The following is a 16,879-nucleotide window of genomic DNA, read 5'->3' as shown; positions in this document are numbered from 1 at the left end:
TGAGCTTGCTGTTGTTGAGGTTGTGGTTGTGGCTGTGTTGGAACAGGAATGTAGGACCTTGGATCGAATTGAGGTTGTGGTGGAGCAGCTGTTGATTGTGGAAATGGAAAGGAACTCGTATTGGACACAAAAGCAGTTTGAAGCTTCGGTTGCTGAACAGAACTAGAACTAGCTGAAGGACCAAAACCAGGCAAATACATTTCTGTATTCTGAGGAGCTGGAGCACGCCTTGCTTTCCTAATTTCTTCATCATTTTTATGTTCCAGCTTCTGAATGAACTCATAGATGTTAATCTCATCTAGAGCTTTAGTATGCTTCAACAACTCAATAAACGAACTCCATTTTGGGGGTAGGGCGTCAGCAAACCTATTCACCATGTCTTGTTGAGTAGCTGCCACCCCATAAGCACACATTTCACTAATCAAATGATAGAAACGTGTGGTCATATCATTTAGAGTCTCGTTTTCCAAAAACTGGAAAGATTCAAATTCTTTCTTCAACAAATCATGCCTAGACTTTCGAGCAGCTGCATTGCCTTCTCCTCTAGCAACTAAGGCATCCCACAATGCTTTCGTGGTCTTGCAATATGAAAACTGATGGTAGATGTCTTTGTTGAGTGCTTGAGTAAGTATGGCATAGGCCTTTTTCTCCAATTCATAAGCCTTCTTGTCATTTTCAAGCATGTTGGCGTAACCTTCTGAAGTGGATGCTCTACTTTCAAGACTTTCATTGAATGCATTGACAAAACACATCCAAAGGTCGGTGCTTTGTCCTTGAACATATGTGTGAAAGCGGCCTTTCCATGACGGAAAATCGTTCATGTGGTTCAGCTTTGGTGGACGATTGTTACTGCCTGTTTCACTCTCACTAATCAGAAGATTTTGAAGACTTTGACTTTGATTGGATACCAAAGCCCATTGACAGGAACTTATTGATTGTTGTTGTTTTGGAATGGCACTCGTCATATATTCAGCCATAGACATCTGTTTCAGATCTGGTTGTGGATCCGTACTCCAATCCCAAGGGCTAGTACAGCTCATTTTGATCAATAATATATATACCACACCTACACACCACAAACTGTTAACAACAAACAGACAACAATTGAAAGATACAATCTGATCGAAAGATCAAGACTTGTTCGAAGGATCAACAGTGATCGAAAGATTACTGTTGAGTTTCGAGCAAAGCCTTCGAAAGATTCTCAATGAAGGATCCTTATCTTTCGACTGATTATCACGAAAGATTCACAGTTCGAAAGATCTATATCTTTCGAATACTGATCTCGAAAGATTCACAATGAAAGATCCTTATCTTTCGAGATGTATCCTTATCTTTCGGACAACCAACTTTCGAAAAGATTCCAACTACGAAGGATAACCCTTAGACTTCGAAAGACTGAACGAAAGATGCTTATCTTTCGAGCTGCCTTTGATCGAAAGATGTCGAAGGATATCTTTCGATGTCGAAGGATATCTTTCGAGTGCTCTGACACACTGACAAAAAGTACGACGGTTGGTGAAAAGTTGATGTGGTTGGTGAGCCAACTTTCGGCAGAAAGGATGGTTCTGTAACAACTTTTTCACCAACTTTTTGACTTTCAAAAAGTTTGCCAAAACAAGTAACCTTATCCCCAAGTCCAGTCACCGGAAAGATGATCGGAACACGGCCGGAAAAATCAAAGTTTCATAAAAACGATCTTTATGTTACCCAAACCGACCCCGAACACTCCCGAAAGGTTTAGTAGCCGTTTTCCAGTTTCAAAATGCAAGGAAACTACCAAAAACGAGTGCTAAACCAAGTGTTCAAACACACCAAAGAACTCGAACAAACCGGTTTTAAACAAGGTAAAGAGCGAGGCTCTGATACCACTTGTAGGTCCCTTTTTCTCGGAGGATCGAGAACAAACCTAAACCTTGTTATACTAACCCACTAGCGAGTGCGGAATCCAAGCTAGTAGGCAAACCGGGATGAAGCAAGAACAAACACAAGAACACACAAAGTTCACCGATTAACACCACTGTATTAATACGTATGAAGGTTTACGGTTACAAGCACAAGGTTTACAATCTGTTTGCAAACTCTCTAAAGTGTGTGTGTGTGTGTTTTCCAGCAGAGTTTCTCTAACTCTCTAAAGTGTGCAACTCTGTCTCACACTCAACACATGCATGGGTATATATACCCAGCTCAGCAGGTCTGGGTCGAAGGATCCGAAAGATGGTCCGAAGGATCATCTTTCGATGACAACAAGCTCGAATGATCAGTATGGACCTCGAAGGATCATCCTTCGAGGTCTAATGGTCGAACCATGGTCGAACCATATCTTTCGAGCACCTCGAAGGATCAGTTGTATCCTTCGAGGCTATCCTTCGATTCAGACAACATCATGTTGTCCAAGTCAAACTAGGAGGATAGTTGACTTGGTCAACTTACAGACTGACTTAGGACATCGTTTATATACAGACCGAATACAGACAAAGTACAGACACAAGTGCACCAACAGAACCTAACCGAGTCGAACCGAACCGAATCGAACCGAGTCTAGTCGCGTCCACATAAAGTGTACCAACAAGTAGCAAAATGGGTGTACTATGCATGAGGCGCTTGTTTAAGCCCATAGAGAGACTTTTTCAACCAGCAGCACACGTAGTTAGGACAACGCCTATCTACAAAACCTGGAGGCTAGTGCATAAAGACGGTTTCATTCAAATGCCCATGTAAAAAGGCATTCTTGACATCCAGCTGATGAATAGGCCAAGAATGGGAAACTACAATAGACAAGACGGTCTGTATAGTAGCCGGTTTTACAACCGGGCTGAATGTGTCCTCACATTCAATGCCAATCGTTTGAGATTTCCCATTAACTACCAAACATGCTTTGTACCGTTTAAGTGACCCATCCGATTTGAACTTATGTCGGAAAAAGCCACATACAACTTATGATCGGTCTGTCATGTGGATGAGACACTAGTGCCGATAATCTTGGGTGCACCCCCGTCCGCCGCTTCGGTAGTTTGAGGAGTAAGAGGGGTTCGGACCAGAATGGTTAGCGTCTGAGGCGGGTTGGGTGCTGCTGTTAGGGGCGGGATTAGAGGTGTTTTTGAGGTTGTTGTTGGAAGCCATAGGAGCTACCAGAATAGAATAGAAGAAGATTGTTGTCGTCGGGCTGCTTGACGGATGACTTCATTATTCAACATGCTGCGCGCAAGATCCCATTCGGCTCCCTGTGAGTTTATCAGCGAGGCTGTTGTGTCAAACTCATGTGAGAGGCCTCGTACCAACTGTAGGACAAGGGTTTTTCAGTAATGGGCTTGTCAACATCGGAAAATTGGTTTGCTATATCTTTCAACTGTTTGAAATAGTCCTCCACAGAAGTGCAGCCTGCCAATGTCATGTTAAAGATCCGGGTTTCTAGGGCAGCAACTTTGGCCTGCTTGTTGCTTAAAAAAAATTTCTTGAGTTTCAGCCAAGTGGTTCTGGCTTTGGCGCCAGCATCAAAAATGGTGTTGTAGATCCATTGGGAGACCAAAGCATCGAGTTCTTTCCATGCAGGATATTCGGAATTCGTGGATTCGATGTGCAGGACACGATAGGCAATAGGGTGAAGCTAATGGTTGTGCCGTCTAGGGTTCTTATCTTTGATTGGATATTTCTTACGGAATAAGTAGGATGCTGGGCTATAGGGTTTGGTTTTGGGGAAGAGGATGACATGACGTTAGTTTTTGTCATGGTGATAGGGTTTGTTGGTTATTGGCTGGAAGGACAGAGAGAAAAGAAACGGTGAGGAAGAAGGGAGCCGTAGCTCTAATACCATAAAAGTGGTTTATGGTATGAATTCTTGATGTTGTCTATTGATTCACAGAATTAGTGGAATCAACAACATTACTTTGATTTGGTGATTACTGTGTTCTTATTTTATGTTCGTCCGTTCGATCGCTACCATCGTTAGACTTCGTTGTCTTGGTTCTAAAGTTTGATTTGGTTGTGGCCAGATGCTACTTATAACTAATAAATATCTTTAAATAAACATTAAGTAACGTAAACAAATAAACATAAACAAACAATATCAAACATAAATTAACAAACGGGAACAACAAGATACATTTTCATGTCCAAAATAAAGCACTAAAAGATAAACGAAATTTTCAAATCACGAGACAGGCCTCCTCCTTGTTAACCCAAATAACATATTCATAACCATTTACTCGAATGAGCATCCATTTATTCCTCCTCAGCTAAGCAGCTACAACAGCAACACAGAATGTCCCAACTGCACACAATCACCATTAACAAACAAAGTCAACCCTTTAACCTATTCAAAGAATTAACTAGATATACATCATATCTTTATAATAGTTTTTGTAAACGTATTTACTATACAAAGTGTTCATGGAAAGAAAAAATAGACCAAAAACGTCATTGGGTTAATGCGACTCAAACCCTATTGTCAAGCATACCATTAACTAATTATGTTATCCGTTCATTATTTTTTGGAGTCAAAATGCAAACTAACTGTAGGTTTCATATTTGAAGATATGCTGGATAGCCTTTAGAATTGAGTGTGATCTCAGTTTCAAATTAAATTAAACTTTTTCATGGATACGAAATCTTTAATCGGATAAGACATATTGCTTTGTAAGAACGAATCGTCTTTAATTATGTGAAAATGAAGTTGTAATAAAACATGTGTTAAACATACAATTAAATTCCTTTATATAGCTATCAAACTATCACACTTAGCAGGAAAAATGATGCAATTCTTTGTGAAAGAGTACAACAAACATCAGTGTTGGTTATCTGTTTTATCAGTGGAAACTTAAGAGGAGGAGACTCATCTGTAGTAACTAGCTATGTTACTACAACCCATGTTACAATCTCACAGTTTTACCACTGCTTTGAGATACTACTAGACTTATTTCTCATGGAACTGATTTGCTAATGATGCAAAGTCCTCTGTGAGTCGAGTTGCTAGAGAAGATCAGTTGCCACTTACGATCAATTTCCACTTATGTCAATGATCACTAATGATCAGTTCATGTTGATCATCAAATCCCACTTACCCTTATTTCCATTGAAGCGTGACCCTCGCAAGGGGCTCAGTTCCTACTTATCACCATTTCAAATTAGTTCCCAGAGATATTTAATTGGATCTTTTCTTTCTAGATGTTGTTTAACTACCAATTTATAAATTGAAGTTCAAAAGAAAAAAAAAATTACCACTTCAAAATTCTTCATGGTCAGTGAGTTAGATATTTAGTTGGATCATTTCTTTCTAAATATTGATATGTTTTTTCAGAGTTTTGTTATTAATGAACGCATAGATGAATTTTAATACACATAAAAGTGTATTTTCATTTCTAACGAAGTATCATATTATTAATACAAATATAAAACGTGTTACTATATTCTCTCACACAACTAAATGCATAAATGAGTAATCTAGAGAGGGGAGAAATTGGTAATTACCAACAACGAAAGGCCTGTCGTGGAACTCCTCGTTGCTGATCTTGCTGCAGCTGCTGAGGGGCATCCTCTGGAACAGGATTAGTGGGGTATCCCAGTGGCGGAGGAGCACTGACAGGGGGTTCGATTTGGTTTCGACACGGTTAGGCCCGGCTCAAGCCCGACGTGACGACATTCCTCCGTCGTGCGCCCCAGAGTTCGACACGCGAAGCACGGAGAGCCGCGACATTTCCCGATGACACATCATCATGACATTATCATGATGATGTCATGATGATGTCACTAGTTTTGTCTTATCTTGAATTTGTAAAACATTTGACGAAACTGCTTTGGGCCGAATGAATTGAGATTGGGCCTTTGACTTCTTTTGGGCTGAAGATCAACTTCGACGAAACACCCACAATTTACTTGTATGTCGACGAAACAAAAAGTGTTTCGTCGACTTTGTTGTTTCGTCATTCAGTCCTTTGTGTTTCGTTAAGGTCTGTGTCTGTTTAGTATAAATACTCGTCATAGTTTCTGTGTGAAACGGAGATGAGCACAGAGAGACTTAGTGAGAGTATGTAAAACATTGTTTGTATATGTTTGTATCTGTTCTCATCACGTTTAATCAATAGATTGTGTTTCACTGGTTAAACTGTGTTCCTATTAACTGTGTTTGGTTTGCACCGTCACGGGGGGATACTTGACTGAAGATCGATTGCAGTTGCATTTTCGGCATTCGACAGCAACGGCAAAAGGGGGAATTTGTTGATACAGATTTTGTGTCTGATGCTTGTCGAATAGATTAGATTTATTTTATGCTGAATATGTAATAGTTAGTGAAATGGTCAAACGAACGTGTATTGACCCGCTTGTTTGAAGTGGTCAAACGAGAGGGTTATTTGTTTGACCGTGTGTGTTTGCAAGTCAAGGGGGTGTAGCTATAAATAGCAACCCCTTGCCATTTGCAACATTTGGAAGTTTTAGATGTTTGAGTCCCACAGGGAGAGATCACCACTTGGTCTCTCCCCGGATGTGTACTCCTTTGGTATGGTTCCGTTAGCTTGTTAATCGGGCCGGTTTGCTTTGTTTTGTTATCAAATCTATACAAGTAAGTATTTCATCCGTCTCTAATCTTCCTGTCTATGAACATAATCATGATAATCACGGTTTCGGTCACGAAAACGGTCCTACAATTGGTATCAGAGCTTTGGCTCTAATCCTTGTTTAAAACCAAACCTAGTTCGGTTTTTATCAAGCCTGAAACTGATTGTTTATGATTTTCTGAAAAAGTGTTCTTGAAAGTTTATATATTTTCTAAAAAAGTCACTAAAATCAGTGTTTATCTTGTTTGTTTTGCCAAAGTTTTGCCAAAAACCTTGTTAGTGTGCATCATTACATAGTATTACCGGGTTTTTAGTAAAAGTTTTAAGCGAATTCGGGTTTCAGAAAATTGTTCGGTGACCGGAATCTTCAAACCTTCATCGTGTTTTTCACTAATATTCAAAGTGTTCTTCATTATTTCAACTTTTTGATCTTTTGTAAGTTCACTTTATTAGTTGTTGGTGCTTTTAAAATCAAAATGGAAAAGGAAATTTGATTAAAATAATTTTAAGATAAATATGGTAGGTTGAATTTTGGTGCATTGTGTCAGAACAGGATAAGTTTCTTTGAAAGATCAAACCAAACTCACCAACTCCCACCCTTATCCAAATCAGTTTCGTCATAAGCAAACAAACCTTTTCAGTTTCGTCGGAATACTTATCAGTTTCGTCGCTTACACTTCCATCTGTTCCGTCGCACAATAACATTCCAGTTTCGTCGCTTACACTTCAATCCGTTTCGTCGAGCAATTAATTAAATCAGTTTGGTCGTTATCAAACAGATTTCAAATCTGTTTCGTCAATCAAACCGTTTCGTCGGACCTTTCTTATTTCATCAATCAAACAGTTTCGTCGGACCTTTCAGTTTCGTCGACCAAACAGGTCATCACTTTCGTCGATTATCATTCTTACATTCAGTTTCGTCAAACTCAATCATCATTCAGTTTCGTCGAACTCAATCATCATTCAGTTTCGTCGAACTAAATCACTTTCAGTTTCGTCGCACACAAAAACAAATCAGAGTTTCGTCGTTTATCTGATGAGTTTCGTCGTTTATCTGATGAGTGTCGTTGATCATTCAAAAAAATTAAAAATAATACAAGGAAAGGTTTTGGAGGTTGTGTATTGAAACGAAGAGAAGAGACAAAGTGAAGATGGAAGTGGCGTCTGAATGAAGGTTTGAATGGGAGTATTGATTCACTCGATGGAGCTGGCATCGAAGAAGACAAAGTTTGGCAGCTGTAAAAGGGAGATGTCGACATAATCTTGTGGGATACCACATTTGGGCCATTGAAATCACATGACATCAGTTACTCCCATGTGCATTTGAAGATTATTGGACAAAGGATTGGTCCAATCAGATTTTCTATAAGTGGTGGTCAGTGATAAAGGTCCAGTAACATTTTGGTCTAATTAAAAAAAAAAATTTAGATAGAGTTGTCGGCTGGAGTGTGTTTGTCTAGGTTTTGCTTGAAAAGTGTTTGGTGGCAATGTTTTGTCAACAGACTTTTTGAATGATGGGCCAAAGATTGGATCAAGAATATTTTCTATCATGGGCATTAGAATTTTACTTGGGGCCTACTAGATAACCATTACCACATATGGGCTCACGTGATTGTTCCTAAAATTTTGAAGTCACATTTTTTTGGGGTCTTTGATTTTTAATGGATCTACCTATAATGGGTATTTTCAGTAGTTTATTTGTTGAGTAAACAAATTACTAGTGGAAGTGGGGTAGGGTATTCGCGGAGTTGATTTGAATCGCGCTTCTAAATATCACGGTTTCATCAAAAAAAAAAAAATTAGGTTTGGTCGAAACTTGTTAAAGTTTTTAACATAGGCTCTGCAAAAGTGATTTAACATTGTGTTTTCAAGTATTTGATCAGGTTTTCAATTTCATACACCAATCATGAGTTGTACTAGCCCATGGGATTGGAGTACGGACTCATAACCGGTTCAAAAACCGACTTCGATGGCCGAATATTTAGTGAGTACCATACCTTGACAACAACAGTCAATAAGTGCAAGTCAATGGGCTTTGTTGTCGAATAAAAATCAAAACATACAGAATCTTTTGGTAGCGAGAGGAGAAGGAAATGCAGCTACTAGAAAGATACGTCATGATCTGTTGAAGAAGAAATTCGAATCATTTCATTTCTTAGAGAATGAAACCCTAAATGATATAACTACTCATTATTATCATTTGATGACTGAAATGTATTATTTTGGTGTTCTTGCAACTCATCAGGAAATGATTGCATGGTTTGCTGATGCTCTGCCTCCTAAGTGGAGTCCATTCATTGAACTTCTAAAGCATACGGGCGCTATGGATACAGCTAATGGCACTCTCTATGAATTCATTCAGAAGTTGGAGCACAAGAACGAAGAGGAAATTCGAAAAGCTAAAATGATTGCACCTCCTCAAAACACAGAAATGTATTTTCTGGTTTTGGTCCTTCAGCTAGTTCTAGTTCCATTCAGCAACCGAAGCATCAAACGGCGTTTGTATCAAATACAACCTCATCTCCGTTTCCACAGTTCAATCAAAGTGCTTATCTTTCGCAATCTAAACCCCAACCTCAAGTTTCCAAAACACAACCTCAATTCGATCCAAGTGTCGATTGTGGTCCGGCCATACAATTGGGAAACGGTGATCAAACAAGAACTGCGTTTTACGCTGAGATTGTCAAGAATGTCAATGATTGTGAATCTTCGGGAAATGATGACAGTTCAGGATATGGTGGCAGTACTGATGCAGACAGTTCAGGTGTGAGTGATTACAGTTTAGAATCGGACGTGAAGGAGGCAGTGGATTCTGAAGCTGATAATTTGTCGAATGATGCTAACAAGAAATTTGACTTGATCAAGAAAGCTATTGCCACATCAGAAGAAATGGAGATGATTCTCACTGAAGATGGATCTTTCTCTTCTCAGACTGCCTTTATGGCTAATGTCACCTCTTCTACAAGTCAGGTAAATTTGAAACTCCTAGCATCTGTAGTGATTGTGCTGATATGAAACTTGAATGTGCTAAATTCAAACGTGAATCTGAAACGGTTCATAGTCACAATTAGAGTTTAGTGATTGAGCTCTCAAAGTGCAAAGAGGCAAACATGGCTTTAGTTTGAAATGAAAAGGAAATTTAAATCTGTAATTGAAACCTTAAAGAAAAGTGTTTCCGAAGTAAACAAAGTTGTTTATCATAAACAAGTTAATATTAACGATTACATTAACATCGTTGAGGAAACCAAAAAAGAACTAGCCAGTGCTAAATGCGAGCATGATGCTATCAAGCAAAAATTGGAAAGTTATTCTAACTCCCGATTTATTCTTGATCACATCATTGACGTTCAACAGCAAAAAGGGAAAAGAAAAGGTGTAGGGTATAAGTCGTGTCTGCCTCCTTTGAGACACAACTATACCAAAATGCCCGATGAAGAGGATATGCCTCGTTTTGAACCATCTGTACCTCTTGATTATGAGGAAGTTACTACTGGCCTAGGGTTCAAACCGGACAATTCATCGGAGGGCTCATCTGATAACAAAGAAAAGTCATCATGTGCTTCAAATCAAAGTCCTCCAACCATTGAGGACTATGATTCTTCAGATGATGAATCATGTTGGTGCAGTCATCTGTCGTCTTCGTCTTATATCGAGTCTCGGGTTCGTGGCAGGTCAAATCAGTCAAGAAATCAAGAAAAAGAAGCCTGGCCATTTGAAGAAGCTTGGCCGTTTGAAAGGAGTCGTCCGTTTGAAGGACTACCGTTTAAAGGTTGATCGTTTGAAGGCTGACCGTTTGAGCATGTTCAAACGGTCAGGCCTTTCCTATAAATACCCTTTCAAATGATGACATTTGTAACGATTGTGTATTTTGATACCGAGGTGCTGCCGATATTTCCTCTCGTTGTAGACGATTGTTTTTTTTAATGAAAAGAGGATTAAAGTGATTTTCTAGCTGTTTACAAGTTCGTTTCTTAGTTTCCGCCTCTGAAACGGATTAGAGGTCTTCCGAACGACTCATTTAGGTCGGAACACGATCCTACAATTGGTATCAGAGTTCAGGACGAGGAGTTCTTGCCATTTTCAGCTTGGAAATCTGTTTTTCTACACCTTCTGTTCATTACCGATACTTTTCACGGTCAAAATCAACTCAAAATTTCACATTATGCTCGGAATTAATCATTGACAAAGCCTTGAAAATCTCAGATTGAAACTCGAAGTAAAAGTGGTGGAATTTTCCTTAAAACTGGTGTCCGTTTGAACGAACAGTGTCTGACCGTTTGAAATTGACTTCCTATCGTTTGAAATCATGGGTTCCGTTTGAAAATTTGGTTCCATCGTTTGAAGATCATCATCCATTTGAACCGGTCTTTGAAATTGGATCCCATCGTTTGAAAGTACCACCCGTTTGAATCTATCGTTTGAAATTAGACCTGTCCGTTTGAAAGACATTTCTGTCGTTTGAATTCACTTCAGACCGTTTGGAAACTTCTTGACCGTTTGAGATAACATCCTGTCGTTTGAGTTTTGTCTGACCGTTTGAAGTGGTGCTCGTTTGAAGTTGTGTTTGTTTGAAAAAGTATTCTGTTTATCATGGATTCTGAGTTTTATAACGCTTTTGCAACACCGATGTCAGTAACTCAAAGTGCAATGATTGAAAATGAAACCGGGACGTCTCAGAAACCACCCAAACTCATGGATATTGATGACTATAATGTGTGGTCTGAACGCTTTGGAAATTGGGTAGAAGCTTATCATCTAGATGCGTGGGAACACACTGAAGAGCCGTATGTTAAGCACACTGAAGAGCCCTATGTTAAGCCCACAAAGAACGATGTTGTGAATGGTACTGTAGATAAAAAGAAATATCGAGATGAGAAATTGATGGTGAGTCTGCTTCAGCAAGCAAGCGATAAAAGAGGATATATTGATATTGCTTCAACATGATGGAACTGCACATTCGATTTGGACAGAGTTGGAAGCAAAGTTTACTGGAAGTGACGATATGCTTAGGAATAAGATGTCTCTCATGAAAAAGGAATTTGACTTATTCCGAGGATTGAAAAATGAAAACACCAAGCAAATAATTGATAGATATTGTAACTTGGTTAGAAATATGACAACACTTGGCGTTAAGAAAGATACTGATGAATTGATTGAAAAACTTGCAGATGCGCTACCATATGAAACATGGGGAACATTTCTGATGATGCTGCGGAAGCTCAGGAGATGGAGCAGAGGAAGATTGCGAGGATGCAAAACTATGATGGAGAGCAGGATATCAGTTTGTACTACAAGAGTGGTGCTACTGATTCCACAAAGTATTCTCCAAAGATCGAAACTGCTTACCGTGTAAAAGATTTTCCTGAAAAGAAGGCATCTCAAGGATCAAACAGCACAAGATTTTTATCATACGATCCTAATATTTCTGTAACAAAGAATGGTAGAAAACTTCAGTGTAACATTGTGTTAAGTCTTGAAAATGATCAAGACTACACTGAAGAAATTGCAAAAAATCAAATGTCTTTGTTAGGGATGATTTTAGAGTCTTATAGTTGTTTTGTTGCAGGAAAGATCGGAAATCCAATGTCACGAAAGAGGATTACGATCAAATCGATGCTGAGGAAATGGAATTGATGGATATCAAATGGTGTATGGCGAGTGTGATGAGACGTGCTGAAAAGTTTAAACAAATTACAGGCCGTGATGATTTTCGTGATGCAAACGTTTCAGCTTTGGGTTTTCATAAATCTAAAGTTACGTGTTTTCGTTGCAGGGAGAAGGGGCATTTCAAGAGAGAGTGCAAAAACCGTGAAGCTGCCGGAGCCCAGAATCCTTTCGGAAACAACAACTATCACAAGAAGGCCATCTATCATCAAATCACACCACCAGCACAGCAACATGCACAAACAGCTAATGGGAGAGATGTGGTTGATAAAAGGGCATGTGTTGTTAGTCTGGGAAAATATGATAATTTTACCTGGGAAAAGTATCTTCCAAAAGACAGCAAAGTGTGTTTGGCTGAACAAGATGATGAGAAGTTGGCTGAAGGTTTTACTTGGGATGATTTTTGTCCGGATCAAGATCTCATGGTCAAAGAGATGTCCAAAAACACTTCTCATGCTTTTTTTGCTAATGCTTATGATTTGAAATGTGCAGAAAGATGCAGAAAAGTCATGGAAGCTGCTGAAGAAAGACGAAGAAAGATCAGAGAAGAGGAAGAAGAGGAAGAGAGATTAAAGGCCGAAACGAAAGCTGAGAAATTGAGAAGAGCTGAGTTTTTGCAACCAAGCAGAAATGTCAAAGAAGTGCCAGAATTTGAAGTGAAGATTGAAGCTGAACAAGTCCAAGTATCAGAAAAGTGCATAAATTGTGATTCTTTAATCAAACAAAACAATGAGTTATTGCACAATATTCACAAGTTGAAAGAATCGTATGACACAATGAACAGAGAAATCAACAAATATACTGATTCGAGTTGTGAACAAGCAGTGGCTATGAATACTTTGAAAGTGGCATATCTTAGACAGCTGGATAATGCTAACTTTCATATCAAGAAATGTGCTGATTTAGAGTTAGAGCTGGCAACACAGAAGATAGAGACTGAAAAAGTTAAAAAGTTATTACACAGTTACTCATGTTCTTCGTTTGTTGTTGACATAATTTATCCCGTAGTGGAGAATTTGAAGACATTTGAAGAAATGAGAATGTCTGAAGAAGAGAAAATTGTGACTGAAGATGAAGGAAAAGTGAAATCTTCTGGTAAGAAATCAAGTGTGGTCTATAATAGATGTCCGCCCCCGGTCGAAAATGGATTTATGCCTCGAAATCCAAATTCTGAAAGAGTCGATAAAGCAATCAATTTGCACTGGGAGTCTGGACCGTCGGATAACTTGCCAGAAAGTATTGATGTTACATACACGTCATCCGATACTGATCATGAGTCAAAGTTGATAAAAAGTATGATCGATCAGGTGTTAGAAAAAGATGACAATGAGGTGTCAAAACTGGAGTCCAAACCCGAGTCAAAGTCTGGGTCAAATGCGTCAAAGCCGACATTCAATAAGGATAAACGGGTTTATGATAAAGAATTTTTACTTTCGAAATCTAATTTGAATGATGAATCGGTCAAAGTGGCATATACTTTGAAAGGTTCTGACAAATTGTATTCTAATGAGAGTTTTCCAATAAGAAGTGTTAGATTTGAAATGATTCAAAAGGTTTTCAAAATAACAGAAATTAATATTTCTGAAATAAAAGATTTCAATCTTAATGGAAAACCTAAAAAATACATTTCAAGAGTTCAACAAAGAATTAACAAAATAATGAGTTACAATTGTGGTTATAATTTTCAAAAGAAATCAAACCATAATCGTAATTTCAAAAAGAAAGGTCTTGGTTTTGTTCCACCGAAAAACTATAAAAATGAAAAAATATATAAACCAAAAACTGTGTTTGTTTCAGGAAAAACGTCAGAAGCTGAAAAAGAAAAATCATTCAGAAAGCAGTCAAATCGGGAATTCCTTGCTAATAAGCAAGAAGAACTGAAGAAGAATGAAGTTCCGAAGAAGATTGAGAAGAGAACTTGTTTTCAATGCAAGATTGCTGGTCATGTGGCGAAGGATTGTCCAAAGACTTTCAAGCTGAAACAGGAAGTCTCTGGAAAAATGAAAGAAAAAGTTGTTGAAAAGACTGAACTGTCAACCCGGAAGTTCACAGGTTTTGAAAATTCAATCTTTGAGAAGGGAGAATGTTCAAAGAGTGCTTCAAAAAGAATAGACAATGCCACAAGTCAGAAATAGGTTGTAAAAGGTTCAGGTAACAAGTCTGGTGATGAATCTGATTCCACAAAATCAGAGGAGCCAAGTGTTATGAAAAAGATTGAGAAGAAAGTTCCAACTATGAATGATGAAAATTTTCCACCTTTGTGTGCAGAAAATTTTATAAAGAAAGTTGGAAAAGTTGAAATTTCAAATCAATTTTATTCTGACAAGAAAAAATTTGATGTTGAAAAGACTTTCAACGGAAATGTGAAACGTATTTTTGGCAAAATGGTCAATGGTAAGGCAAAAAGTTTTGAAGAATTTTATGCTGCCAAAAGAAGTGTTCACAGGTCCGTTAAAAGTAACGAAGAAGAAGAAGTTGTCACACTCAAGGAGGGTCAGGCTTGGGTGGACATATTTTTCAAAGAATAAAATCCTGACATGCCGGAGATCCCAAGTTGGTATTGTGGATCATAAATCGGCATCTTTCTTAATATGTGTTTGAGTTATTGCAGGACTTGCCGGAACTCCCAGGTTTGTAAGCGAGGAGTAGGAATCGGCACCTTGAGAATTCAACCAACAGATGGTAATCGGTTGAAAAACAGGTTTAAGTTGTATGGTTGTGATTGTTGTAAGTGGTTTATAATGAGAACTAGTTGATCTTACAAGTGGTTAAATCAAGGTCATTAAATTGAACTTGAGTTAACTATCATTTATAAATTTTATGAAACAATGTGATGATCTTGCCTCAAAATTTTACAAATGATAAAATCAACAAAACTTATTTTCCGGAAAAACCATTCTGATTAAAACAAACTTAAGTGTTTTGAAATCATTATGGGAAAATATTTTGTTGTGAGGGGGAGTTCTGATTGTTTAAGCCAAACGGATGGAGAATTGAAGCAATTCATTATTAGTTGTCATGTTCTGTATAGTTTGTTTTCAATTTTCATTAGATGTATTTGAATTTTAGGGGGAGTAAGAATTTTTAGAAAATCCAAAAACATCAGAAAATTTGAAAAAGCCAAAAACATGATAAAACTGAAAAATGAGTTTTTGTTGCATAAAAGAGGAAATGATAGTACATCAGTGGACTATCACAACACGCTAAAGATATGAAATGTTTAAATGTGATAAACAATCTTACTGCGGATGTGTTGGTAAATTTTTATAACATTTTGAAACGAGATATAAACCCAAAACAAACTTGCTTGATTTGTGGGTAACTATTATTGGATATATAGGTAACCCCTGAAATCTCGTTTGAAAGGTTTCTTTTTCTGATATACTAGGTTTTTATACTCTGTGATATCTGGGGTATTATCCCGGGACTTCTGCTGAATGGAAGTTCTGACCTAGTCCCTGGATAATATTTGCTGCAAAATGCTTGAAATATAGCATAAAGCCCTCAACTGTTTAGACAATAAAATTGATAATCAGTTGTTGTAGCTAAAAGATCTCCTAAAGGGGACACACCGAAAAGTCGAAGCTGATATCTCTCTGCGCATACGGAAGTATCGACCTGAGATCCCTCAGCCCTCGCATATCCCCTAATTTATATACAGATATCAGTTGTAGTATATTTACCTGTAAATCTGAATATTGAAATCTGGATACGGGAGTATATTCAAGTGGAGTGATACACAATTAAGTTCAACTTTCAAAAACATTAATATTGTATCTCGAATCAATTGAAATTTGTGTGAAAATTTAAGTGGACAAACATACTGACAATCTAGGTAAATTGTTTAGAACTGAGAATGTTTAAAGCTTAACGGTGTTGGTGATATGTCTCAAAAACTGATATGATCCTCTTGCACAAACTCACAAAAATATTGTCTGTAAATATTTCGTTTCTATTTTTACTTTCTTTCTGAAAATACAAAAAGATTTTTGGTGTGTTTTAGCATATAATTTTGAAAATTCAAAAAGATTTTCGACAACTGATATTGAAAAGCAGATTTTCAAAATTCTAAGTGCTGAACATGATGAGCAATATTTGAGGGGGAATGTTTGTGTGGAAATTTAATGTTTTCATAATCTAACCCTAAAATGGTTCATTTGGTAGGAAGATTTGAAATTGTTTTGAGAGAGAGTCTGATTAGTGCGAGTGTTTATGTTTGAGATATATATGTGTGATAAATTTACTTTGAGGTAGAGTTTTTGCAGGATATGATGAAAAGTTGCTTGACAGAAAGCCAGACAACGATCCTGAAGCTGATGATGCTGATGATCTGAAGAAATGCCAGCATATCACAAGGGGAAGGGGAAGTCTGAAGACCTGCAAGAAAAGACGGAATGTCAATCCTAGTGACAGATCAAGACTGAAGATTGTGAAGACTCGACACTTCAGACTCGTCAACATCTGAGGGGGAGTCTGTTGGTGCAGTCATTTGTCGTCTTTGTCTTATATCGAGTCTCGGGTTCGTGGCAGGTCAAATTAGTCAAGAAATCAAGAAAAAGAAGCCTAGCCGTTTGAAGAAACTTGGTCGTTTGAAAGGAGTCGTCCGTTTGAAGGACTACTGTTTGAAGGTTGATCGTTTGAAGGCTGACCGTTTGAGCATGTTC

General features: G+C 38.0%; 1 long non-coding RNA gene across 1 annotated transcript; it reads right to left on the bottom strand.

The window, feature by feature from the left end:
- Window positions 1-4,055: 4,055 nt before the first annotated feature.
- On the bottom strand, window positions 4,056-7,704 carry LOC118481993. Its single transcript, XR_004866618.1, has 2 exons — window positions 5,467-7,704; window positions 4,056-4,270 (listed from the first exon to the last, which is right to left on the bottom strand). It is a non-coding gene; the product is annotated as an uncharacterized LOC118481993 (long non-coding RNA).
- Window positions 7,705-16,879: the final 9,175 nt, after the last annotated feature.

The sequence above is a fragment of the Helianthus annuus genome, chromosome 9 (genome assembly GCF_002127325.2).
Source record: "Helianthus annuus cultivar XRQ/B chromosome 9, HanXRQr2.0-SUNRISE, whole genome shotgun sequence".
Classification (NCBI taxonomy): Eukaryota; Viridiplantae; Streptophyta; class Magnoliopsida; order Asterales; family Asteraceae; genus Helianthus; species Helianthus annuus.
The sequence above is the reverse complement of the archived record's forward strand: the minus strand, read 5'-3'. Positions and strand labels throughout refer to the sequence as shown.